At 40.1% G+C, this 25929-nt stretch overlaps 1 protein-coding gene across 1 annotated transcript in view; it reads left to right on the top strand.

The window, feature by feature from the left end:
- Nucleotides 1–393: 393 nt before the first annotated feature.
- SGCZ (sarcoglycan zeta) overlaps nucleotides 394–25929 on the top strand; it is a 470824-nt gene continuing 445288 nt past the window's right edge. The window contains exon 1 of the transcript XR_012645368.1: nucleotides 394–479. The gene's annotated coding sequence lies outside the window, so the exon portion shown is untranslated. The remainder of the gene's footprint in view (nucleotides 480–25929) is intronic.

The raw sequence follows: 25929 nt of genomic DNA, 5'->3' as shown, positions 1-25929 counted from the left end.
ATTGGAAGGAAACTGGAAAGGGGGAACAGGAATAAATGTAATGCATACTTAAAGATCACTTTATTTGATCTGAGGCTACAAACACTGTGTTACTTTATTCACAGTTGCATGGTTACTTCTTGGTATCTGTGACTGAGTGTTAGGTAAGAAAACCTGAGCCAGACCTCTCCACACAGTTGCTCTAATCAATTTAGACTGGAACTGATTAAACAGAGCTGTGCCTAATTTGTGTGCTGGAAGGCTAATTAACCCATTATGCAGAGGTTACAAACAGCCACAAAAAGTCCTACATATCCCTTTCCTTGGGGGAGGATGTCATTTTTCTCTGCTTTGCATGTTGCAGGGGGAGTGTCCTAGAATTGTTGGAACAGAGCTGTGTGTGAGCAGTATGGAGGTGTTGGGAGCTCTCATTGTAAATTAATGGTGCAAGGTGGTTGGAGTAGCCTGAGTCTATAAGCTGTTTGCTGCTTAGAGCACAGGTAAGAGTCTGAAAGCTCTATTACAGCATGGCTAGTACGTTTTTGGGGCACTTTTAGGTTTAATTTTCCATAGTTTAACACTGTTGGATATCTTTTTAAATTTACTCTAGTTTTGACTTTCCTGGGTTTGTAATGTGTTCTGTGAGGAGAATCACAACATCCAGATAACATTAGGTTTGTTTTAACTGAATTACAAACAAAACCTGTCAAGATTTGCTCCATCTAAATACAGCTTTTTCTTTGGGAATTTTCAACTTATTGCACCAGAACGGATGTGTGCTCCAGGAAGAATCTACAATCCAAACAGACTGCAGAGGCCTCTTTATAAGGTACAAAGTGATAGAAATATTTCTAAATTTCTTCTAGTTGTATAAAATTTTGTTGTGCTACTCTGGAGAATGTGGTGCTCAAACACCAGTGTGACACAATAAATAACTGACTCTTTTTTCCTACTAGGCTTTGTCAGGAGTTGTATAACAAATAGGGTGGAGGGAATGAGTCAGATCAAATTCACATATCTTACACAAAAAAAACCTGAGAGGTTCATGATTGAGATTTGTTTTGGTTGTAGGTTTGTGTGAAATTCAAACAAATGGTAATGAGTTTATATCTTAGACCTGGTTTGATCTCCAAAGTAAAGACAAAATTTTTGTTTAAAATTCTACACTATTTTATTCAAATCTCGTGTCACCTTTGCTTGTTGATATGATAGTTCTTGGTGAAAGTGGCATATCACTCATCTTATTAAAATAAACTACCCTAGAGGGGCATCTCCTCATTTGCCATTAATGTTGTATCTCCTAAATTATCCTTTAGTAGAAGTCAGTCTTGACAAAATAACCTTGTCAAGCTCCTTTGTGACTGGCTATCAATGTCGCAATGCATTTAGGTACTGTACATTTCTCTGTTTACTTTCTCTGACCTTTTGATCTGCTTCTGCTCTTGTGATTGTTAATTCTGTCACTGTGTCAAAACATCTTTCAATAATACACAAATATTAAACCAGAACTTGTTTGCCTTTGTATATTCTGCTTCAGAGATTAAAGAGGATACAGTACAGAAACTTTTCAAAATCTTGCTTGTCTGTGTTTGAAACTACAAGTCAGCCCCAGAAGAGAGAGAGAAATATATAAGAAACATGGCTAGATGATAGGTCTGCTGTCCCTGTAGTTTTTAAAGTTGCTTTATTCTTTTGGTATGTGTAATTTTGTGGCGGTAGTTTCATCCTTGGGATGCTGTGCTTCCCTCAGGCAAAGGTTGAAAAGTTATGTTTGTTACCAAGTTTTTCTGTTTCTCTTCCAGTTCTTTTGCAGTTATATAATAATCTGCTGGGATCTCTTCTTTTGTTCAGACAGTTGAATTTATGCTCCATTTTGGGCTTGATAATTGGGGGGTGGGGGAAACCATTTTTGCAGTTAGGCACAGAACCTGTCCAACCAAAACAAAGTCAAACTTGAACACAGCAGGGATGAGAATAAATCCATGGAACCATATATTAATGTTTATGGAATTATTTCTGGCTGATTCATGAGTAACTAACGCTTTATGGACAGACAAAGAAAACCAATGTCTTAAATCAGGCTATTTATATAAAGAGCTGAAGATGAAGAGACCACCTTGTGCCTCATACTGTGTGATCTTGACTAAAGGTGTCTACCTTAGTTTCTTCACATGTTAAGTAAGGATAATGCTGAGTGTGTTTTCCTCCTATGTGGTTCATGGCACTCAGATATTAGTTGCACCAGCAAACAAGGTAACTTGCCAATTAAGTAGATCTCAATGTCATCCATGGAAAAAGACCATAGGCTCAGTTTCATGAAGGCACTCAGCCAGATTGATCATCAAAGCACAGTCTTAGTATACTATCGCAACAGTTACTCACACCTGGGCACCCACAACATAACTTAATCAATATAACTAAATGCTGTCCTTTAGACCAATCAAATTTTATGTATTACACTGCAGATGTCACTTACTACCCCTGTACCTGCTTTTTCCAAACAAAGCCATGCTCTTCAATGATCTGTTGGTGTTTTCCTGTACCATGTTTTGTACTGTTCACATAGTAACTTGAGGTCCGAATAATTCTCGTGCCATCTTTTCTATTAGGAATGTGATTGCAGGTCAAAACTCTCTAGTCTGGCATGTTCTCATTGGGTGACATCCATTATCTGGTGTGATTTAAGTTAGCCAGACAACCATTTATCATGGGTGCGGCCAAGTTTCCCAAGTTTGTTTACAGCGAGGAATCCCAGCTCTCAGTGTTCTGTGCTGTTATTTAGCTCTAATTTACCCCTGCTTGTCTTCTAAGAGCCCAGTAAGCAGTGGAAGTGTTGGTAATACTGCTACATGATGTTGACCTTTAGTGGTTAGGCAGCTTCTGTCATTCAGCACCAGTCAGGTCCTGAGGGCACTGGACTAGAAAGGTGCAACCTGTACTAGTTTAGCTGATAACATATGTTACTTTTCTGACAAGGCCTACTTTGCTTCACAGCCTTTGGCTTATACTGTTAGTTGACGGCTTCAATATGGCATGCAAATATTTTCCATAATCAGACAAGGTGCAGTGTGAGTATAAAGTATTATATATCATAAGAGGAAAATAGTTCTTTGCAACAATCCTTTCCAGTGAAATAAGTGAAACACATAAAAAGATGCTGGTCATGTAGCTCATTTCCAGAAACAATCTGTCTGTAGAGACATTCTCAGTATAGATCTCCAAATCAGCTGACTAGTAATGGCATTGAAAATAACACTGGTAAGCTAGAAGGGCTAGGCTTTTGCAGTCAATAGGAAGCATCTACTGCATTTACTTTGTTTTTATATATTAATGTCACTACTTCCAATTTTTACATTCATAAACTAGCCTACTTGACAAAGTGATGACTGACAGTGTGGTATAAATAGCTAGCTAGCAAGACAGATGATTCAGGTGTTGCAGAACAGAGCTGTGCTGGAAATGCCACCTCAGTTGACTTTTCGAATAGTACTGTATTTTTGCCTATCTCATAAATCAGGAGTGCTGACGACTAAGAAAACACCAGTCTTAGTGATTTGGATAGAACAAGAGGCTTTTGAGCACATGCCTATAGGTGGAATCCAGGCTTTCTGAAAGTAAGACTCCCAGTGTGTGCCTGGATTTCCCATGAAAAGTGTTTTTGCATGAAAATAGAGAATTGTTGGCCAATTGGGAAAGCTCATGAGTACAAGAAGTACATTTTCTGTTATGCCCAGGAGAAATTAGGACAATGTGCTGGTGGGGCTTGGCAGGGAACCATTTTTAGCATTGCTCCAGGGTACGCTTTGCTGTCTTATAAAATGGGTTGTATATACACCATGAGATAGAAAGACAAGGAAATACAGGTGAATAGAAGTCATTCTAGTAATTTATAAATATTTGCTATATCAGTGGTTTCATAATTTAAACCTTGCAGCTTTACAAATATTTACGTTGTCACTGCTCTGAAGCAAAATAAGCCTGCATAGCCCTTTTTGAGAAGTGTATGCTAATATTCAGCATCCACATTGCCCACAGCATCTCTGTATATGCTAGAGGATGGTCCTGCTCCCATAAAGAATTGTCTAGGCTCCTAAACTACCCCAGTGAAACCTGGGGACAAAAGAATTTGAGACCTGGCCTCTGGGTGATCTCAAGCACTCTTCCTTCTCTCCTGTGCTTGTTATGTTAATAAGGCTGGGCCTAGAACTTCTCGGTGGCTTACTCCGCAAGTCTCTCATTGGTCTCGCAGGACAGCACCTACGCTATCTCTACTTCATGGTACTCTTCTGTGACCATTTCCCTAGCTCAGAGATCACTGATATTGAGTTAATGCCACATAACATTCCATAAACAATGGGCAACCAGAGCCTGAAAAGCTTAATGGATCATTATAGGTACAGGGAATACTGAATTTTCTTCAGACTATTATGTACAATCTATTCCTTACACATCCTAAACCTCCTTTCCAGGACCTGGATGGATAAAATGCATCTTTCAGTGATGGCTACATTTGCTCAGTCTCTAGGTGATGGTCCTCTTATTCTCAATATCAGCCTTCCCATTGGGTTCACGTGCGCCTCAGCCTTCCTGGCTCTGTTGTTTGGCAATATCTCTGTCTGCTGGGCCCTCTGTGTCCAGGATCCACCCCTCAGTCTGCCTAGCTGCTAGCTCAGCTCAGCTACAGATTCTAGTCTCAGGTGTCTCCACTGAGTTCTGGCTTCCCAGAAGCCTGGATGGTCTCTGCTCTGGATCTTGGCTACTGCACTGAGCTTACACAGAGGATGGCTCTTTGGCACCTGATACTTATCCTCAGCCCAGGGCAAGGAAAAATCACTATTTCAATAAGGGACCCACTTAAACCCAATTATAGTGTTAGGCTTTTACAATGTTTTCTGGCAATGAGTCCCACCAGTTCATGGTGCATTGTGTGAATAAGTACTTTCCTGTGTTAGTTTTGACTCTGTTGCCTATTAATTTCATTTAGTAACCTCTGGTTCTTGTGGGATGTGATGGGTGTATCACATTTTTATTCACTTTTTGAATGCAATTAATGACTTTATAGACTGCTTTCATGTCTCCCCTGGGTCATCTCCTTTCCAAGTCTTTGTTTCTCTCCCCCATATGGAAACTATTCCATACCTCTGTTCATTGTTGTTGCTCTTGCCTGTAATTTTTCCTTTTTCTAATGCCTTTTTTGTTTTGGGGCAGCCAGAACTGAGCAGAACATTCTGAGTTTGTCATACCGGGAATTTACAGAGTGACATTTTGTCTCATTATCTATCCTCTTCCTGATGGTTCCTAACATTGTTAGCTTTTATTGTCTGTCAATGCATATTGAGCGGATGTTTTCAGAGAACTACAGATACTCCACAATGACATTCTTGAGAGGTAAGAGCTAATTTAGAGGCTATCATTTTGTATGTATAATTTTGTATAATTGGGACTGTTTTTTCCATTGTACATTACTAAGCATTTATTAACACTGACCGATGAAATTCGTTTTGTTGTTCAGTCACCCATTTTCATAGAATACTAGAACTGGAAGGGACCTCAAGAGGTCATCAAGTCCAGTCCTCTGCCCTCACAGCAGGACCATCCCTGATAGATGTCTGTATAACCTGCTCTTTAATATCTCCAGTGATGGAGATTCCACGTCCTCCCTAGGCAATTTATTTCACTGTTTAACCACCCTGACATGATTTTTTTTTTTCCTAATGTTCAACCTAAACCTCCCTTGCTGTAGTTCCATCTCACTGCTGCTTATCTGGTCTTCAGGGGCCAAGAAAGTTTTCTCCCCCCCCCCCCCCCCCCCCGCTTGCCCCTTGTAACACGCTTACTCTTGTACTTGCAAACTATCATGTCGCCTCTGTCTTCTCTCTCCTGAAGTAAACAAGCCCAATTCTTTGTCTTCCCTCATAGCTCAGGATCTCAAGACCTTTAATCATTCTTGTTGTCCTTTTCTGGACCTTTCCAATTTCTCCATATCTATCTTGAAATGTGGTGTCCAGAACTGGACACAATACTTCAACTGAGACTTAATCAGTGCAGAATAAGGTGTCATTGCATCCCAGAATCATGTTTGCTTTCATTTTTCAATAGTGTCACACTTCTGACTCACATATAGTGGACCACAAGCTAAGATGCCTAGTTTTCTTCCCACAGTATTCCTTGCTTAGACAGCCGCTTTCCATTCTGTATGTGTGAACCTGATTTTTCCTTCCGAAGTGGAGTACTTTGCATTTGTCCTTATTAAACTTCATCCTGTTTACCTCGGACCACTTCTCCAGTTTGTCCAGATCATTTTGAATTATGACTCTATCCTCCAAAGCAGTTACAATCCCTCCTAGCTCGGTATCATCTGCAAATCTGAGACGCGTACTTTTATGCCATTATTCAAATGGTTTGTTGAAGATTATTGAATAGAAGTGGTCCCAAAACAGACCACTGTGGAACCCTACTTGTTATGCCCTTTCAGCATGATTGTGAACTGTTAATAACTACTCTGGTTAGCCAGCCAGTTATGCACACACCTTATAGTAGCTCCATCAAAGATGTATGATCTAATCAAGAAACTGGCTCAGTACAAGACTGTATCAAATGCCTTACTAAAGTCTACCATGTCCACTGTCTCTCCCTTATCTACAAGACTTGTTATGCTACAAAAGAAAGCTATCAGATTGGATTGGCATGAATTGTTCCATACAATTCTATGCTGGCTGTTACCTATCACCTTATTATCTTCCAGATGTTTGCAGAATTCCTTAATTATTTGTTCCATTATCTTTGCTGGAACAGAAGTTAAACTGAATGGTCTGTAATTCCTGTGTTGCTCTTCCCCATTTTATAGATGGGCACTATATTTGCTCTTTTCCAGCATTCTGCAATCTCTCCCGACTTCCATGACTTTTTAAAGATGACTGCTAAAGGCTCAGAGACCTTCTCTGAGCTCTTTGAGTATTCTAGGATGCATTTCATAAGTCTCTGGTGACTTGCAGGCATCTAACTTTTCTAAGTAATTTTTAACTTTGTTCTTTTTAACATCATGTTTAAACTTACCCCCTTCCCACTAGCATTCACTGGCTACATCTACATGTGCCCCAAACTTTGAAATGGCCATTTCAAAGTTTACTAATGAAGCGCTGAAATGCATATTCAGTGCTTCATTAGCATGCGGGCGGCCGCGGCACTTCGAAATTGACGCGCCTCACCGCCGCACGTCGCGTCCAGACGGGGCTCCTTTTCGAAAGGACCCCGCCTACTTCGAAGTCCCCTTATTCCCATCAGCTCATGGGAATAAGGGGACTTCGAAGTAGGCGGCGTGCTTTCGAAAAGGAGCCCCGTCTGGACGAGATGCGCGGCGGTGAGGCGCGTCAATTTTGAAGTCCCCTTATTCCCATGAGCTCGTGGGAATAAGGGGACTTAGAAGTAGGCGGCGTGCTTTTGAAAAGGAGCCCCATCTGGATGAGACGCGCAGCGGCGAGGCGCGTCAATTTCGAAGTGCCGCAGCCGCCCACATGCTAATGAAGCACTGAATATGCATTTCAGTGCTTCATTAGTAAACTTCAAAATGGCCATTTGCGTGGCCATTTCGAAGTTTGGGGCACATGTAGACACGGCCGCAGTGTTAAGCGCACTCTATCAGTTGTCGTCGTGAAGACTAAACTAAAGGAGTCATGAAGCATCTCTGCCATTTCCAAGCTTTCTGATATTGTTTCTCCCTCTTCACTGAGCAGTGGGCCTAGACTGTTATTTGTCTCCCTCTTGCTCCTAATGTATTTATAGAATATCATCTTAACATTTGTGTCTAGCTACTTTCAATTAATTGTGTGCCTTTGCCTTTCTAATCTTGCCCTGCATACCTATATAGTTTTTCTTATTCATCCTTTACAATTTATCCTAGTCTTCAGTTTTTATAGGACTCCTCTTTTGTTTTTGAGATCATGGAAGATTTCCTGGTTAATCCATGGTGGTCTTTTGCCATACTTTTCTTTCCCACATCGCAGAATAACTTGCTTTTGGACCCTTGATAATGTCAGCTTGAACAATTGCTTAACTCTCCAGTTGTTTTCTTCTTACTCTCGTGATCCCTTCACCATCTGCTTGAGACTTGACTATCTTGAGGAATATTGTATTATCTACTCACTTTGACTGCCTCGCTGTGTTCCCATTTTCTAGATCATTTATGAATTTCTTGAACAGTATGGGTCCCCATTCAGGTTCTTGTGGGAGCCCATTATATGTCTTTCATCATTGTGAAAAATGTCCAGACAGCCCTTAAAAGTTGAACAAAAGATCAACAAAATTGCACTTACAAAAGTTAAACTCTCTCTGGGAAGCCGAAACAAGGGGTTGTCCCAATAAATGCTTAACCCCACTGAGTTGCCTTGAAATGCAAGTCTCAGCTTGCTGCTAGTGGGAGATGCTGGCATCTTCCAGCACTCTCAGGGGATGGTGGACACTTAGTGGGCAGGAGGGCTGGAGGAGCAGGTCAAGTGAGCCAGGGGAGGGAAGGGAAATGATGTTGGCCCTCTGGCAATAGCAGAGACTTGCAGGGGCAAGGAGGCAGGCAGTGCAGCATGCTAGCACAGCACAGATGTGCACAGAAGCTATGGGGGTGAGATGATTGTGCTGTGTCCCCCTTTTTAAATTCCTGCCCCACCCCAGTTTGCACTCTTCTGGCTTAGAGCACATTAGGGAACTTCCTAGTGCACTGCATTACAATTCACTTAATGCGTAGGAAGCTAGTGTGGGGTGGATTTACACTGCAACTTGTTACCTCTGATGTGTTGTCAGATACAAGTCCTGAGAACTACTGTTCTGCTGCTGCTGACTAGACAAGACCAGTCAAAGGGCAATCCAGATAAGTGGTCTAAGTTCACACAATAGGCCAAATAACCAGAACATCCAACTTCCCTGGAAAATATGCCTATGAATGGGGGCCAAGGAAGGCAGGGTCCAAACGCACCTGGCCATCAATTGCTTGTTGTTCAGAGGAACCAAGAAAAGGAGTCAGAAATTTAAGATATGGTCAACAGCCAATCAGTCAGGACATATATCTATTCAGGGAGCAAGTCATCAACCACTGCAAGCTGGTCCACCCAAGCTTGTGAATTGCCTTGTAATGGGATGAGTTGATGTGTTGGGACAGCCAAGGCTGCATCTAAAAAAACGGGTGACCTTAGTTTCGGATCAGAGCCCTGAAGGGTGAAACCTTGTTGTTCGCCACTGTGTATTCTTTGGTTCACATGGGCTCAGATTGTTTGGATACCTTTTTAAAAAAGCCTCCTATGGTACTGTGTCACATGCACCTTATTTTCCTTGATCTCCTTTTTGTTGTACAAGTGTATATTTTACACATGCACATGACTGCCGATTTTTTTCAGCTGAATTGAGCCCTTGTTACATTTTGCTTTATTTTTTTTTCTTTATTGTATAACGGTACTTATCTCACCACTCCCCCTCTTCTATTCTATTTCTGTGTGTGTTATCTAAAGAGGCACTTGTGTGTGTGTGTGTGTGTGTGTGGGGTGGGGGTTGGTTTTTTGTTTTTGTTTGGACAGACGTTTTCCAAATGCAATAGGAATTTCTTGACATTTAAACAAATGAATTTGGTGTGTCTAGAAAGACATTAAATATCGTTTGGGTATTTTCCTTGCTAATTACAATGAAATATATTCAGGGCTTGATCCTGCTTTCCCTAATTAGGCAACATTGCCGTTGAAATGAACAAAATGGGGTTTTGAAGTCAGTAAGCTTCCCCCCCCTCCTTTCTCATCTTGCTAAATTATTGCTGGACCATTAGTATTTTAATTTTCATATTTTGCGTTATCCTTCTGTGATGTGCTTTCTCTTACAAAGTAACAAGTTGATAATATCTACAGTCTCAAGAATTTGAAAGATTTCAGCCCCTAACAACACAGGAGAACTTGCAGTTTCAGGTGGTGATTTTTATAGCTGTAGTGTGTTTCATAGTCACTTTCACCTGATGATATCCAAATACCGGTGTGTCCAGTGGATGTTTATTACATCCACTGAGATACAGATTTCCAGTAAAATCACCTTTTTCAATCTCCTATGATTTTTTTTCACTACAGCAGCTGATATTAATTGTATTTCAGCACTGGTGAAAAGTGTACATTTGAACCACTACATTCTTTGTTGTAAAGAAATGTCTTTCCTTTGTACAGAGTTACAGCTCAAATATTGATTTCCCTCCCCCTCCCCACTTAAGATATCTTGGGTACATTAGATTGTTCTTCTAATAAGTCTGTTTACTGATATCACTAAGTTTTCATTGCTACATTTTGGCGTACTAGTAGCAAATAACCAGTGGGATTTAGAGCACTGATATCTCATGTCAGCAATGTTCTACATAACACTTAGTCAGTCATTCTGTGTGCGTAGAGATTTTGGACTAAATGACCTTTTGAGATCCCATCCACTTCTGTAATTCTATCATTTGACTAACCAGCTGGAGTGAAATCTTTCACTCCACATCTTTGCCGATTTTTCTCTGAGTTGCTTTTCTTTTCTTTCCTTCTATCATGGTTTTTTTTTTTTTTAATCTTGAGTCCTTAATTTCTTCACCTCTTCCAATGAGTTATTTTATTTACATAATCCTTTGAGGATTCAGAGTCCATAATTACATTTTCCTTTATATACAATAACTTTTGACCTTGAAGAGCTAACATTTGGGATCTGAGTCTGTCAGCTAGTCTATACCAATTCCAGTCCATTGACAAATTATTTCTGTTTTATGGCAGGATATGTATCAGAATCAGACACATGGGTATTCAGCTGATTTCTGCATATAGTATCAGTGTTAATATTACTTGTGAACTCTCTTCAGTTTACTGTTTTAGGTAGTCTAGCGAAGTTTTTTGCCACTTGGGAGAGCTACTGAAACTGGGAGCTGGAAAAAAGACAGATGTTAAGGAGCTTTTGGTTTGGAAAAGAATAATACAGAAGCATCTTTGTGCCTAGTAAAGAACAGAACAGACTACAGCATAACTGAAGGTTGAGATCAAAGGGTTAATTGATTGATTGAAAATAAAAGGTCTGAATCAAGTGTTTGTTTGAAATAATTCTATGTTCCTGGGCAAAGATGAAAAACTGAAGGTGTCTAACCACAAAATCTTTAAAAGAAGAAAGCTTGGCAATGAAAGAGTACCTTGACATAAGTCATTACTGAAAAATGATGGAATGACAATTTTGAATGATGTATTGCTTCTCTATAACCTTACACTGTATGTGCGAGGATAGGTGGTTGAGTAATGTTATACTGTTGCTAAAATATTCCAGGAAGGTCTACCACACTAAACTTTATAACTTGGAAATGCAGCCATATTGGCCTCAATAGCAAAAGAGTGTAAACTTTGGCAAGCAAAAAATTAAGGTGGAAAACAAAAAGTGAGGATATTTTGAAAGGGAGTGGCCAAAGAAATCTAGGCTCCGTCTAACAGAAGCATGTGTCAACAGAAGTTACTGTCAGTGGAGAAATCTCAACAGACCCTCTGACAGTGTTATGCCTCAAATTTTTGAGGGATAACAGTGTTGAGGCAAATGCAGAGTTCTGTCTAGACTCTGACCAGAATGCTTTCTGTGTGTGTACATGCTCCCTGTGTTGTGTTGACAGAAGGCACCTTCTGTTGACAAAACTCTAGTGTAGACACAGCCCTAATGTTTTAAATGTTTCTGAAGCAGAGAGACATCTAGAAGATGAGTCTATTCATCCCATGGCCCACCACAGAATAAAGGCAGCAAGTTGTGGAGGATAAAAACTTGCAAACGTGCTAAATCACTGTTTTTCATCTTTCTTTCCATGGGGAATGTTGGAGATGTCTTTTGACTTCACTCTTGTCAGGCAATAGAAATGACTTGTTAAAAGCTGAGGCAGAACAAGATGATTAAAGATCATCAGGTAGCAACAACTAGACAGTCAGTGTCACTTATGAAGAACTTAGGTCTGAAGTGGTTGAGCAGCGAACAATGGTATGTAGTCTCGTTAAAATTAACTGCCAGAGAGTTGCACATGTTTCCAAGCGTGTAGGGGAATATCCACATCATAAGTGAAGGTGTTGTCGTCATCATCAAGTTCCCATTCCGCCTACTGTCAGCAATGATGCCCCTCCATTCCTGTCTTTCTGGCAAGTCTGTCAATGGCTTTCCAGCTGTGCCCCAGGTTTTTCAGCTCTCTTCATGTCTTTTCACCTTACTTCCAGGCAGCGTCGCTTTCACTTGCCTTCAGTTGTCAGTCTAATTGTTTGTTCTGGTGATGGCACATGGTCAATCTATCACCAGTGCTACCTGGCAACGATGGTGCTCATATCGTCTTATCTGCAGTGTCAGTAGATCTTGGCTTGAAATTGTTCTGGGCCAAAAGATATTGAGAATTTTTCTAAGGCAAGTTTTATGGAATGAAAATAATTGACACCTCTTGCTCATTCCTAAGCATTCTGTGCTGTAAAGTAATGATAAGTCTTCATCTCTGACCACTCTTGAATTTGGTGGTGGTGTGTTGGTGATTTTCAGGCTGTGTTTAAGCTTTCCTGGCTTCATCCATTTTTTTTTACCTGATGTCCTGGTGTAATGAAAATGTAATTGTAGATATATCGATGCTAACTTTTAATCTACAGTTAACTGTGCCACCCCAGCTTCACTACTATTGTTATCAGCACAGGCTAGCTACCTCAGTACTAGCTGATTTGGGAGACTGGGAACATACTCAGGTGGCTAACCCACACTGAAGAAGGTACTGCTATATCTTTTACTACTACTGTTACTTGTGTTTTGCTAGATTAAAACTATCACAGGCATGCCTAACTGTACTATAATTGCACCTTGATTTTTTCAGTGTAGCCAGAAAGCATTAGCAACAATCCTTAGAATTGCAGGCTACTGAGCCTTCCCTTGGTATTAGAAAAATGGTTTGGAACAGTATTAAAAGTGGTGAACATGTGATATGAGACAAGCTGACATGGCTCTTCTAAAAGAAAACAACACCTCTAATGTACAAGAATTTTGTGACTACGGCAGCAGTAGAGAGGCTGGAGGAATACTTAAATATTTGGATGTGTATATGTAAAACTATGTAATAAAGCTCCTCATGAGCAAATCTCAGTCAAATCTTTTTTGAATACCATTCAGCCATGTCTTCTACACCCTGGTTTGCCTTCAACAGATGTCTTGTCTTGTACACTATATGCAAAACATTACAAAGTATCTGTATTTTGGCGGGCTCTCCTTCAAAGGCTCCCATGCCAGTTTAATAGTACTTAATACCACTTGTTTGGGATTCAAACTGAGAATCCTTCTTTCTGGCACAAGAGATTTGAATTTGTTGCTTGAGCATTAGCGACAGAAAATCTCAAGGCCGGTGTTTGTCAGTGTGTCAACAGCAAAAGCAGACTATGGAGGCACTCTTGAGAAAAGCAGAATTGAGGTATTTCTGGTTGCTATAGGACTAAGTATCAGATGCAAAACACTTTGTACAAGGACAGACGTTGTCATGGTATATGGTTCAAATTTGGAATTTTTGTGCTTGTGTATGAAATTTACTGCAAGTATGTTTCTATTGAAATGCTGGCCACGTATTGGTATGCATCATGTTAATCCTTTCACAACAGGGAGACAGTTACAATTCTTTAACTGATGTGTTTGTAGAATATCACTTGTATAGGCGGAACAAAAAACAAATATGTAGATTTTTAAGTTTGAGTTGATGGTTAATTTGAACGCACCTGCATGTCAATTTTCTGAGCTCAGTTTTGGTTGGTGTTTCTGTTTAAGTTGAAACAGATTGGGCAAAAATGAAAGCTGATTTTTGCCCCCTTCAAATATGTCCAGCAACATATTTCTAATGAAAGCATTACTGAAATGAAATAATTACACTTGCATAGTTGAGCTATAAAATATCTCCTGAGTGCTGATAGAATGACATTGAGTATTAGCACAACCTTTACTCTATTGCCCAGCAGTTCATCTTCATCTCTGTGAAATAAAACATTAACTAAATTTAAGAGTAGGAGTCCCAAAACAATCCAGATGTATAGCTTTTGGTTGAATTCTGTGCCAAATATACCTAACCTTTTAGCTTTTCTGAATCTCCCTGGAAGTTGGACTGTTGCCTGGTCTACACAAATTGGTAGTTTGGCTGCTCATGCACCCTTGTAGAAATTAGATTTTCTATAAAGCATTGAAGATAAATACAGAGGGTAATAAGCAGCATAATGATCTTAGAATCTGCAGCTTCATCCTATCTCGTATCCCAGAAGACTAATGTTATTTCAGAGGAAAAGGTACTAAGACGCATTATTTATCTTTCTCTCCTGTGCCTGTGCTATCAACTAAGATGTGCTACATTAACATGTGAATGGAATTTTTGTCAATCAAAGATAGAGGGAGCTTTGAAAAGGCACAGAAACAGAGGCATATTAGACTCACTTTACAGATGCTTACATATTTAATATATTAAAACCTTTCATTCTGAATTACAAATAGACAGCTGAAAACACATTTATGATTTCAGTCAATCATATTTTTGTATCAGTTTGCTTTTTGCATTACCATTATAAGGATCAGCTGAAAAATATAATTAGGGTTCCAAGATTACTAGCTGTATTAATACAAAAACCTTTATGGAGTCTTGAAAATTTTGATTGAAATTTACTGTACGGGTGTAAATAAAAACACTTAATCAAATTCTCACAGAGGTAGCCGTGTTAGTCTGTATCTTTTGAGAACAACAAGAAGTCCTGTGGCACCTTAGAGATGAACAGCTATTTTGGAGTATTAGCTTTTGTGGGCAAAGACCTGCTTCATCTGATGCATGTGGTGCCGGGGGGGGGGAGGGTCAGAGGAGTATTTAAAGAGTGGAGACCTTAGTCTGTAAGGTGTCACGGGACTTATTGTTGATTAAATTCTGGCATTATTCCAATTCTCCCCCCGCCCCCTCATTTCTAGAAGCATGTACTTAACGGCACTCTTATGTACGTACACGTCACTCTCAACATTCTGCATAAATAACACTCTTGTACTTTTCTTAGTCAGATTTAAATTAAATATCCCATGACCCAATATGCAGCTCTCATCTGTGAAGATGACGGAACTTATTTTGTGCATAGTTATATTGCCTTTACAAAGGTTACTTAAACTTTATCAGAACTTCTTCATAATCTCTAATGTACTGACCGATCAGAAATCAAAAATGTGACCAGCAAAACTAGTCAAGAAATGATCTCTTAAAGAATGGGCAAGATTAGGTCTAAGCAACAGCCATGCATAGTCATTAGGAAGTGTGAAAAGCTTTTGCAAAAGCTGTGAACAATACATCTTGCGTGGTTGGTTGAGTCAGCCTGGATAGTCAGAGGTAGCATGTTAGTTTGTATCTTCACAAAACAAGAAAGCAGTCATATAGCACTGTAAAGACTAAAACAATTTGTTAGGTGATGAACTTTCATGGGACAGACCTGCTGAATGGTCATTCTAGTGCTATTTTCAGCCTCAAGAACACTACAAGCATATTTTCTGTTCAAGCAACTGAACCTTAGGCAGCAAAAGGGGGTCTAGAAATGTCATGAGTAAATCATTTCCTAGAGTGTACCAGACTCTTCCATTTCCATTATCTGTGACAATACAGTACGGACATCCTTTCTCACTGTATTTGGAAGGAATCCAGATGTGCAAATACAAGGGCTGAGGGGAGACAAGATAGGAGTTGTTACGCTCTTTGGGACCTCCAAGAACTGATGGTGGTAATGTTAGCTACTTAGCTGTAGTTAATAGCAATTGCTATAGTGTGCTGCAGTGCTTGTGGGTAGTAAATGGAACTGTGCTATTACCACGTAAAAACATTTGTCATGATTTAGTGTATTCTCATACATCTAATTTAATAACATTTTAGTGACAACACTGAAACAGCAAATAACTTCCATTACTGATGTAGCTCAGTGAATGAAACTCCCTCGTTGTAGTCAACAACCATGGGCTCAGTGCCCATTGGTATCTGATGTATTTCTCACTCTTTCCTTCCATCTTTCCCTGTCCAGTGTGGAGTGGCTTAGTTTCTGTAGACTAGCTCCACACCTATATCATCTGTGCATTTTTCTGTGGGTTTTGCCTCTCCTATTCTAACTGTCCATTATGCTGAATACCAGTGTCCTTTCTGTTTTATCATTCTTTCTGCAGATGTGCCCAAATAAATAGCTGTAATGTCTGTTGTTTAACCTTCTGCAGCAGGTCCTCTTTTGACTGTATCTTCTTATATAATTGCTCATTCCTGCATCCATCGTATTCTCAGACTCTTTTGTTATGACCCCCTCTCATGCCTGTACAACATACTGCTGAATACACGTTTTCAAGATGCTCAGCTTCATTTCTAAGCTAATAGCTTTGCTTTTCCAGATCTTATCCATTGCCTTCAAACTTGCTCTTGCTATTCTAGTCACTATTCTTTTTCACAGCTTAGATCATACGTCATGTTGCTCCCCAGATAAATCAATTTCACTATATTCTCTAGTTCGATCCTCTACACTGGTCTTCCCTCCTATTTCCTTATCTCCAATACCATTGTTTGTTTTATCAACTTTCATAATCAGTCCATACTTCTTCCCTTCCCCGTTTAGCACCTGCACCATTCTTGCTAGCTTTTCTTTGTTTTCCTCCGATAATTATATCATCCAAGAATTTCAAGGTAATTATCAACCCATGTACCAATATCCCTTCTTACCTCTTCCTTGATCTTGTCCATTTCTCTGTCTAGGTGACTTTTTATGTTTTAGAGTAATAAGTTCACTGTTAGTACTGGAGCACACAGAAACCTTAAGCATGGGTTATGAGTCTGCTGTGCTAGGCACAGTACAAATACAGAATAAGTCAGTTCCTGTCCTGAAGATCTTACAATGCAATGAGAGAGCATAAGAGCATGCTAGGTGGGGCTGTAAACAATGGCTATAAACTACACAGCCATGGAAGTTAGCTGATCTATGTTAGGGGACTTCAGACTAGGCATCTACATGAGTTAAGAATTTTCTTAACTGTGTTGTGCTAGCCACAGTGCAGAGCCCAGGCTTGAGTCAGTGACCATATCACATGGTGCCCTGGTTTCCTTCCCACCCCTCCACGTCAGCTCCCCCTGCTTTAGTTGCTGTTCTAGCCCTAGGAACTTGTTATATGGTGACATAGCTCTGTTGTTCACCCTCTGCACTCTGGTGGTGCTATTAATGAGCGTTGGGTGCCCATGAAGAGGTCCTGTGTTATGTAAACACATAATTAGCTCCTCTGTTTTCTCAGTAGAATGACTACAGTTTAAGGAGGCCTTATTCTGAAGTGCTATCTGATCCAATAATTAGGTTTTCTTGCCTCTTCTGAGAATTGAAACCTATACTGCAGATAGGAGAGGAGATTCATATCCATATTTTATCTACAGCACCTAGCAGTGTGGCTAGAGCACCATGGGTGAAAGCACACCCCAGCAGACTGAGCATGAACCCACGAGATCTGAGTAGACTTGCATTCAGATGGCCCTCACTGCTACCCAGTCTATCCCAGCTGTACTGCTCTGTTTTACACATGAGCATGGACACATAGCTATACACATGCTCAGAAGCACACACCCAGCTGAGGTGCAGTCAGCTGTAAATGTGAAGAGAATCTCTATCTGGGTAAGTCTTGTATGTGAGTATGAACCACAGCCTGTTGAAGTCAGTGAGCAACTTCCAAAGGCCACTGGATCAGACCATAACTCCTTTGAATTCAGTGAACCTACTCCCAGATTTTTAGCTGTTTACAGAAACTGATCCTTTCTACGCAGAGTAAAGTGAAAAGAAAATCTCAAAACTTTTGTGAGTTTGTTCCACTGGTGTATTAACTGGAAGATATGGAATTACACAGTTTCTTGGGTAGGGGGAATGCTGTGTAGCTTCTCTTAGTAAACTGCAGAAAATACGATTTAAGAGAAGAATAAAACTATTCAGGAACTGGATATATTAACAGCTCCTATAATTATGGTGCATTAAATATCTCTAGTTTTGCGAAGTCCCTAGGTTTTGGAGAATCATTACCAGTTAGTGTCACACAATGGGCTGTAAATGGACTTTTGAAATGTTATTGAGCAAACTGCTATTTAATTGCACAAGGAAATAGCGAACTGTAAGTGTGCAGCTTTGTAAGCAAAAGCAATTCATGGTTATTTTAGAAAATAGATTTCCCTCCCTCTTGGCTAAGTATGAAGCACATGCCAGCTAGATCAGTGTTTCTCAACCACAGGTCCAGGGGGCCAGGAAAAGGTTTCCAGAGGCTACTGAGTATTTGGCCTGCATTGTGCTTGTTGGGGACCAGGGTAGAGAGATGAAGCTGAAGCCCCATGGAAAGGAGCTGAAGCCTATCCCCCCCCCCCCCCGACCCCCGAGTGCAACCACCTGTGGCTGAAACTGAATCCTTAAGCATGTAGCTCCACAGGGGGCTCCTGTGGCATGGAGCCCCAGGCAATTATGCTGTTTGCAACCTCCCAATGCTCTTCCAGGATTTTATGAGTGCAAACACAATTATTGTGGCACAGGTGGGCTGTGGAGTTTTTATAATGTTGCGGCAGGGGGTCAGAAAGAAAAAATAAATAAAAAAACCCACTGAGAACCCCCCCTGAGGGAGATTACATGCCTTCAGTGAAAATAAACGAACATTCAGGCTTCTCCCACTCCCAAGTGCAGGTGCAGTCTTAATTGAGATGAACTGATATACCAAAACAAAATGAAATATCTCACTGAATTTAAACGACAGTTGTTAAAATACTTAGAGGTGTGTTTTTATAGCATTAACTAGCTTCAAGTGGTGGTTTTTAATTTGTCATAATGCCATAGATAATCTGTTCCAAACATACATTAAGAATCTGTGTGAAATACCAAAATTAGTGGAAGCTTTTCTCTAAATTTATTTTTCTTGCATTCAGGAGGAACCAAGTGAGGAACAATTACCTGAGAATCAGAGTATCACCACCTGTCATGCTGACTAATTTTGTCTTTGTTTCCTTTTCTTCTTCAACTTAAATTTTGAAAATCTTTGTTCTAGGTTTCTACCAAGCATAGCACAATGGAGGGCTGCCCACTGGCTTCTCAGCTGTATATTACAAGTAAAGAATGCTACCTAATATTCCAAGTAAAAGCAAATCCTTCATTAAAATGCTCCTAGTCATGAACCATTTTTGCAAGTTAATTATTAACAAAGTAAGCTATATTAGGTAATAAAAGAATCAAAACATATCCTGCCTGTAGTCACATAACTAAAGGCATTTTGAGTGACTCGTGAATACAACACTATCTCCAGAGTTAAATATGCAATTTCCCACCCATGTCACACAAAAAAGGGCCTAATTCTGCTTCCACAGAAGTCGGTGGAAAATTTTACCACGGATCTTAAGGGAAGCAGAGAAGTCAAAACATCTATAGAAAATTGCACCTAAAGTGGTGATTTGTCAGTTGATTTGTCAATTAAAGGCTTTGCATATTTTCTTATATGCATGTGTCACAGGGTCTACTCACTGTTGGTGATACCACATCCTACCGTCTCCATCCTGCTGCTGAGCCCTCTCCTGGCAGTGTCTCTTCTGATTAATCTACTGACTCTGCAGACTGCTCTTCTCTGGGAACCACAGCCTTTTGTGAACCAACCCTCTTGCTGAGTTCTGTCCTTCCAAGGTATCAGTCACTCTAGAGGACACTTGGGCTAAGGAAGATTTGTTACTCATTGCTCTGCCAGGGTCCTTTATCAACAGCAAGTAGCAGGACCTGAGTCCTGCACTCTGGGTCCCAGCTCAGCGGCCTTCTCATCACCAGCCGTGGTTTGATCTACCCATACCTCGCTTTTTTCTCCTGAGCCATGTCAACTTCTCTAGCTTGTCAAGCCATATTCCTGCCACCTAGCGAGTGACTGTAGGCTACTTGCCTCTAGTCTACTAACACGGCTACCTCTGTTTCTCTTCTCCCATGGCGATTAAAGATTTGTTTCTTCCTACCCCTTCTGTTGATATCTTGCTTGTCTATATATAGTCTCAGCTGTTTGTGGCCATCTGTTGCCAGCTTCAATCCCTGCTTCCTGTCTTTCTCCAGGTGCAGCCTGGGCACTTAATTGGCCCACTTAGTCAGTCATTTCCACTCATCTAGGTCTTGTGCAGGGAAATCACACATTCTCACTTTGGCGGTATTGATCCAGTGTGCTGTTTTATGCATATTCTCTATTAATGTTTGCATGGTCCAATCACCCTAATATTTATAGTGCCTATGCCCAATGAAGTAAGTATTATTCCTATTTCAAAAATGGGGACTGAAACACAAATAAGCTAAGTGACTTCCCCGTAGTCACATTGGAATTCCAATGAGAGTTAAAAATTGAAAGCCTGGCTTTCTGTGCCTTAACCAGAAAATGAACCTGCCTGATCAAGAGGAATTTAAGACCTTGAGTACCACCTGTGAAACTTGTGGCATTCACTTGCAAGTATTTCTCTATTTAGAAAATTGGAGCACGTTTTGATTATGCTGCACTATTTGGGCTTGTCTACACTTGCCCCCAACTTTGAAGGGGGCATGGTAATCAAGGCTACCGGGGATTACTAATCAAGTGCTGTCGTGAATACACAGCACTTCATTAGGCTAATTTTCCCCTGCAGCAACCTTGAAGCTTCAAACTTGGAAGTGCCAGCACGCGTGTAGCTGGGGGCACTTGGAATTTTGAAGAGTAAAGGGACTTTTGAGGAGTAAAGACCAACTACGCACAGACCCGCACTTCAAAGTTTTATGCTTTTGAGGTCACTGTGGGGGAAAATTAGCCTAATGAAGTGCTGCGTACTCACCGTAGCACTTCATTAGTCATCTCCCATGGCCCTGATAACCATGCCCCTTTTGAGGTTGGGGGCAATTGTAGACACAGCTTTTGAGTGTTATTCCCTAACTGGATCTTCCTCACTTGTGGCATGTACAGTGGATATATTTAGATGCATAGAGGAATCCTGAGACAATAACCATTTTAGTTCGAAGAAGTTCAGAATTCAGCAGTTTATCTAGAAAATGTCTCCAAATATTAGGAGTCCTTCAGCAGCCTGTCTTTTAGTATTTTCCTGTCCTAATGGAAAACCTGGTAGCTGCACATTTGGAAATTCAGTGCTTGTTTTGCCGCTGTGCTAAAGTGTAGTCTGTATTTTCTTTTTTTTAAACGGATAGAGTGATCACTGAGTGTGTGTCTTTTTGTTTCTTACTTTCCTGAGGGAGAAAAGTTTCTTTGACGTCAGTCGCATTGGACAGAATAAAAGCTTTTTTTTTTTCTTTCCCCCATGCCATGTGAAATTGCAGAATATTTTATATAGTTTTTTCTTTATACCAAGTGTATAGAAACACCAATAAGACCTGTAGTGAAGGAGAGGGAGCAATGCCTATCCGGTTGTCAGCAAACATAATGGTCAGTTGCACCATCATTTGAAATGATCATTTTTTAAAAACAACAAACAAAAAAATAAAAAGGAGCTGCAGACTGACCTCTAGTGGTAGACTTGAGCTGATTTTTGTATTCCCAGATATGTGAATTCCTCTAAGACGCCCTCAGTATGGAAAAGTAACTATATCATCTCATTGAATGGGTGCCAAAGGACATCCTATCTTCTGGCTTGGTTATATTTACACCCACCAATGTATGAGCCTCCAAGGTTTGTGTTTGAATTGGGGCTTATGTTTCCCTGGGAAAAAAAGTAATTGTTAGCTGGAGAAAAAAGTCACCTTGTCGAGGAAAGAGCAGAATCAGAGAGCTATTGCAAGCAATTCAATGATAGAGGAAAAGGAAGAAAAGTGACAAAATATGCACTTGCCTTGGGTGGCATTTTAAGGAAAAGGCTCTGACCAAGACCCATACCGAACTAAAACTGGGTGTAAAGGGTTTTTGTTACAAACTGATGTTCAAAACTGAATTTCTTCAGTACTACAAAAAGACTGTCCCAAGGAATATTATCAACCCCACCTTTGTGCCTCTAATGGTTTCATTCAATAGTTGATCATGATAATGATTTCTTTTTTGTTAAATATTACTTGTGGTTCTCCCTCAATTAAAGCCAAATTGGTTAGTGTGAATTAGTTTCTGTGCTAGGTATAATAAGTCTTCTAATATTGGCAAGTATTTTATTGCCCAGATTAATTCAGTATAATCTACAGGCTTCTGGATTCCTCTTTCCTCATGAGTAGGATTATACTGGATTCCAAACAAGGATTGCGCAATTTTCCTGATCAGCGGAGGCTGAACATTGGAGGCACTAGAAGCTTCTGAAAGTACCTTACAGCATTTTGAACTCTCTTGGCTTAAATCTATACTTCATGCTGCACTCTGGTAATCTGTACGATTGTTCAAGTCTCAGACGCACAACTTCTTCTATTTGTGTTTGTGAACCTTCCTGCAATCTTTCTACAAAGGTTTTTTTTTTTTCTTGTAAAAATCTCCTGTTACCTAGCTTTGATTACAACTGTGGGTATTAACTGTCAGACTGGGGTATTTTTGTTTGTAGATCATACCTGATTTTAATTCCAAAATTAAATGATACATGAGGGCGATGTCATCTTAAAGTGGCAACTGAATTTCTTCTTCAGCTTTATTTTGCTTCTTGGGAAGCAGTGATCGTTGAAAGATTCCTCCCCCCCCCCCAAGAGCATATATTCTTCTAAAAGGTGTCTTTTTTGGGTTTCATATCGGTAACAATCAATCCATTAGCATATTGAATCCCACAAGTGCTCTGGTGAGTCTGCTCCATGATTGGTTGTTTCCAAATAATCCCTCTCCCCCCGCCCCACAAACACGTAAATGCTTTGCTTTTCAGCATATAAGAATAGACTGTTAAAGACGATACGTAAAGATGAACATTCATGACAGATTCATTTGTGCACAATTTTTTTGGGTCTATCTGCAGGAGAACTTACTTTGGAATATCTAATTTTGATTTCTCATGTGCGTGGCTATTCTATTCTGGAATAAGGGTGTCCACAAAGGAAAATAATCAGGAGCAGCTATGATTAAAACTTACACACAACCTTAATCCAGATTAACTTCACAGTATAGACAGGCTTAAGGAGTGAAAGGTTAGTGAGAGAACCAGAAAGGGCCATTGTGGCTAAACAACAAAGTAAAAGAAGCAGTGAGACAAGAAGACATCATTTAATAAGTGCAAGTTAAATCCTAATGATGGAAAATAATAGAAAGGAGCATAAACTCTGGCAATTGAAATGTAAAAAAAGTGCAGTTAGGAAAGCCAGAAAGTAATGTGAAGAACAGCTAGCCAAAAACCTCAGTGCTGTACAGTAAAATCCGTGTTGTTTGGCATTTGGGTAACTGGCACATTCTATTAACCAGCATTCAGAGCCATCTTACTTTGGGGGCTGACTGCGATGGGGCCAGCTCTGCTGGTGGTAGTGGAGTGCTCCCCATGCCCTCCAGCTCTTGGGGTGGGGCCAGTCTCCCACTGACCCCACTCAATATATCAGAAAATGTGATTATCCCTGTTCCCCGGGGATACTGGATAATCAAGCCTTTATTTTATAAGTACGTGAGAAGCATGAAGCTTGATTAAACAATCAGTGGGGCCACTGGACAATTGAGATGCTAAAGGAGCACTCCAGAATGATTAGGCCATTGTGAATACGCTAAATAATTCTTCGCGTTTTGTTTTCTTTGTGGAGGACATGAGTGAGATTCCCAAATCTGAGCCGTTCTTCACAATGGGAATGAACAAAGGAAGAAGTTTTAAGAACATCAGAAATTATGTTCAGTGATGTGGAGGGGGAGGAAAGTTTTATAATCTGGCCTTGTTTTAGTATGTGCTCTGTAGACGCACAGCGTCCCCAAGAGCTCAAAATTTAAACATCATAGTTATGATCCTCAAGTAAGTAGCAATGGGCTCCTCAAGTAGTAGCAATGGCAATTTGTTTTGTTGCTGTTGACTTTTTTTCCTCTCTTCAGGAGTACGGGAACAATGTTTTTAGGGAACTAAGTCCTCCATGCAATACCCTTTAATCAGCTAGTAAACTTTCCCATTCATTCCTATCTGTCTTATATGTGGTCAGAATCATTTCATTCTGAACCCCTTAGAAAAATAACCATAAATAAAAAGGATCCTTTATTGATTTGATCTCAATTATGTAACTGCAATTTCTGCTGACACCATTTTTACCTCTCCTTTCTGTGCAATGATTAATGCTGCAATCCTTGGTATACAATCTTTTGGTTGTTTAGATTTTCAGTTCAAACAGTATGAAGTAACTGAAGTCAAAAAGCTTGGATTTCTTTTAGATTTTAATGACTGACAGTATATGGTTATGTATTTTGCTACTTCATCAACGAAGGGGCAGCATAAGGCAGCAGAAGAATTTTTGCAGTTGAACCCAGCGTTCAAGATTTCATTAGTTCTAACTGTAGCCAATTTATTCAAATTCCCATGAAAATAACTTCATAGCCTGTAAACTATTATATTGTGCTTAGTTAATTACTTTGTAGTAAAAATGAGCAACCGGGGGCCAGTGTAATAGTGCAGCCAACTGGTACGTTAGTCACTTAGGTTTGCTATATCTGGAAAAAAATGGTTCGAGTCTCAGCAATGCTGGTCTAGTGACTAATTTAGTTCTTGCAGCTAAGGAAATGAATCACATTTTGGAATCTTAATGCTGACATTTCCTCTCTGGAATGGAAGATTATAAAGCTCGATCAAGGGTGCCTCCATTTAGAAGAGCGAAAGCGGGTTTGGATATACTAGCAAAAGGGGTTTAGCTCCTACAGCTTGACTGTGAGTCAATGAGGCCACTGAGACTTACTGTTTTGGGGACTTGAGTAACATCTTAGGTGATACCAAAGTAATCCCTTGGGTGAGCAGAATGGCAACAGGGAAGTCAGTAGTAGATGACCTCTGCCTTCCTCAATAGATGTTATCCTGAAACAGGATACAGGGAGCTCATTAATGTTCAGCTCACTTGATTAACAGAGGGAAGTGTGTGGGGAAACAATGGATTGAATTCTCAGTGCAGTTAAAGTTGATATTGTTTCTTACTGTATGAAGGGGTCTGGGAGCTAAGGGCCAGATTTTAGAAACTTTTCTCACATAAGTAGTCTTAGGCCTGCTAATAAGTAAAAACAACCTAGAAGATTTCCTAGAATGAAAAGTAAAAGCCCCAACTACAGATCTCTTCACATCCCTTTAGCTTTTTCAAATTAAAAACACCTTCCAAGTCAGAACAGCGACTTGTGAGCTTGGCATGAATTCACTGGATATTTTTCTCACTTCTCATTCAGAATGTTTGTTTATTGCCCTTTTAGTCCAGTGGCTAGAGAACTCATCTGGGACATGATAGAAGTTCAATTCCCTGCTGTGCCTAATTTCAGCAAAGAATCTGGAATGCAGGGACTATTCATTGCAATTATAAATATATGATTTATTTACTTTGACAATAGTCATTGGGCCATGGAGGGAGAGCAATAATGGGTTCTCAGTTTGGTGGTTAGGGCACTTGCCTATCAATTTGAGACACTTCAAATTACTTGAAGAGGAGACTGTGGAGATGATCTGTTGGGCTGCATCTACACTTGCATTCATCCTTCGAAAGAGGCATGCAAATGAGGGTGCAGATTTACCTATCTGGAACCTCATTTGCATATTCCTTTTGAAAGAGCTTCTTTTGAAACAAAAGCAGTGTAGATGCAGCTTTTGAAAGTAAACCCCATCTCTGAAAGAACCCATCCCCTTTTTTATGGGAAGAAATGTTCTTTCAAAGATGGGGTTTTACTTTCAGAAGAGTTGTCTCTGCTGCTTTTCTGTTGAAAGAGTTCTTTCAAAAGAATAATAGGCAAGTGAGGTGCCAGATATGTAAATATGCACCTCATTTACATTTTGATTTCCCTCATTTGCATGCGTCTTTGGAAAGAGGAGGGGAAGTGTAGATACAG

This window comes from Carettochelys insculpta, chromosome 4 (assembly GCF_033958435.1).
Source record: "Carettochelys insculpta isolate YL-2023 chromosome 4, ASM3395843v1, whole genome shotgun sequence".
NCBI classification, from domain to species: domain Eukaryota; kingdom Metazoa; phylum Chordata; order Testudines; family Carettochelyidae; genus Carettochelys; species Carettochelys insculpta.
The sequence above is the reverse complement of the archived record's forward strand: the minus strand, read 5'-3'. Positions and strand labels throughout refer to the sequence as shown.